This window comes from Diadema antillarum, unplaced genomic scaffold (assembly GCF_040938485.1).
Source record: "Diadema antillarum isolate AM-2024a unplaced genomic scaffold, OU_Dant_1.0 seq00000007_RagTag, whole genome shotgun sequence".
NCBI classification, from domain to species: domain Eukaryota; kingdom Metazoa; phylum Echinodermata; class Echinoidea; order Diadematoida; family Diadematidae; genus Diadema; species Diadema antillarum.
The window spans coordinates 1,252,501-1,255,000 of record NW_027271129.1 but is presented as its reverse complement, the minus strand read 5'-3'; positions in this window follow the sequence as shown (position 1 = coordinate 1,255,000).

Genomic DNA, 2,500 nt, shown 5'->3' with positions numbered 1-2,500 from the left:
AATCGTGCAACATCTGCTCCTTACAGGGATAAAATGTTTGCTTCCTTTCAATATTGTGGCCCAAGCGCATGTACTTTAGAGAAGAGATGGGAGAGGAGAGGTGATGAGATACTCCAACAGTGGGTGCTCGTCAATTGATCAGGGACAGGGAATAAGCAACCCCTTTATGTGTGTTTAAGGTAGTATTTAAATGATGCTATGCTATCTATAAAGTGGGCAGGTTCGGGGAGCTTATTCCAGTTTTCTGAGCCTGCATAAACAAAGGATTTTTGATAAAAGGCTGTACGACACTTTCGGAGTCTTGAAAGGAGTTACTCTTGACGACACTTCGTCGACAAATGAGAATTTCTCATAAAGTATAAACATGAGACAGTTTATATACACATTCCGCAGGAGGACCTGTGAAAAAAATCTGGTGTAACTGAGGTCAATCAAGTTTTCTAAAGACCTCCTCAGAGCTGGTTTCCCATGAACAATTCGCTATTCCACTGTCTGTGTTCTGTTTTTGTTCTTGTTGTTGCTCTTCTTTGCTCTGTGTGTGAGTGTGTGTGGGTGTGCGTGTGTGTGTGCGTTTTGTGTGTGGATGTCTGTCTGTGGTCGTGTACTAACGTTGAAGTCGAATCGGGCACCAGTACGGCGCCGGAGTGGCCAGAAGAGAAGCTGACGAATCGGACCACGAGGATATGAAACTTTCGTTGTCTGTGTTCTGGTTTTTTTTTTTTTTTTTTTGTTCTTGTTGTTGCTGTTCTTTGCTGTGTGTGTGTGTGTGTGTGTGTGTGTGCATGTGCGTGCGTGCGTTGTGTGTGTGGATGTCTGTCTGTGTTCGTGTGGGAACGTTGAAGTCGAATCGGGCACCATTACGGCACCGGAGTGGCCAGAAGAGAAAGTGTAGTGTCCCCGAAAGGACAACGGTGCTTGGGTGCTTGCACCGTTAGCTCCCCCGGAGTTCCGGCGGGACAGACGGTCAACGTCCCGCTGAAAAGCCGACGGGGTGGAAGAGAGTGCACGAAGAGGCGAGCTCCCATCTGTTGTCCCTCAGCTCCCTACCCGGAGTTGTGGCTCATAGCGTTCCTCTCGATTGCTTGCGATGAATCGGACCACGAGGAGATGAAACTCTGCAGTCTGTGTTCTGTCTTTGTTCTTTTTGTTGCTCTTCTTTGCTCTGTGTGTGTGTGTGTGTGTGTGTGTGCGTTGTATGTGTGTCTCTGGCTGTTGCCTTGCAGTCTTGTGGGAATAAATTAAAGTCGAATCGGGCACCATCCCGGCACCGGAGTGGCCAGAAAAGAAACATGTATTAAAGTTCGGGGCTGCCGAAAAAGACAGCGGTGTTGTACAGGAAGCTCCCCCGGAGTTCCGGCAGGCGAGGCAGCAACCGTTCCGCTGGAAAGCCCACGTCCTGAAAACAGCCCACGAGGAGACGAAGGGAAGGCGTCGACGCTTGGCATGTCCGTGTGTGACCGGAGATGCGTCGGGCGTGTCCCCTAGCAATCAGTTGGTCAGGTCAGGACTCGACCAGCTTTCCTCCTGCTGAAAGAAAAGAAAAAAAAATATGTCAAAGTGGACGACGGGGAGAAAAACGAAAGCAAAACAACCCCCACCAAAAGAAAAAAGAAGAAGAAGAAGAAGAAGAAGAAGAAAAGGTCCAGCTTTGGCCGTTGGCACACGAGGAAGGGTTGGAAATGGTTGAAGCAGGCTGCCGTCCGGTCCGGCGTGGACAGAAACTCACTTTGGGGCGACGGCGTGCAGCTGCCGAAGTGACGGCGGTGCTCGCCCCTCTGCTCCCCCGGAGTTCCGGCGGGGGCGGCTGTCGTCTGCCGCCTGCCAGGTGACTATCGCAAAATGGAGGGCGTGTCTTCCTGGTTTGATGCAGCATGTTTGCGGCCGTGCGGCCGGTCTCGGGACGCAAGTGGCCTTCTCTTGGGCTGGTGCTTTCGAGTCCCAGTGGTCCTAGTCCGAATCCGAAACGGCCCTCTTTGATTTTTTTTGCCATAGGAACACGTGTTTAAACAGCATTACGAGGGGAGGGGTTATTGCAATGCCGTGCCTATTATAGGGGAGGCCGTTTCGGTGAACGATATTTGGTTTTGCATGCCGGCGGGCCGGGAGATCGAGTAGCTCACTCTCGTGGAAAGTGGAAGTTCACAGCACCGAAATGGAACCGGGAGCGCACTTCCGGTGTTAGAGAATTTGAACGCAGGTCTATGGCCAGGCCAAATGCAAAACGAGGCTCTTTGAATCATTTGACCCTTATTGTGTGCAATGTGAAGAGATTTCGAGCAGAGGGGTTCTTGCAACGCCGCGACATATATGAGGGAGTCGGTCTGACGGAGCGTTTGTCAGGCAAGATGAAGAGTGCTAGAGAAAAAGACTCCCCCCATTCTGTGAGCATCTCTCATATGCGAAATCAAGGCGCAAAGTCCTCGCACGGGCACACAAGCAGATCCCCCGCCTCAATCCAACGAGCGCGAGTGCGGTCCTTGTGGCTATGCCGAGGCCAAAT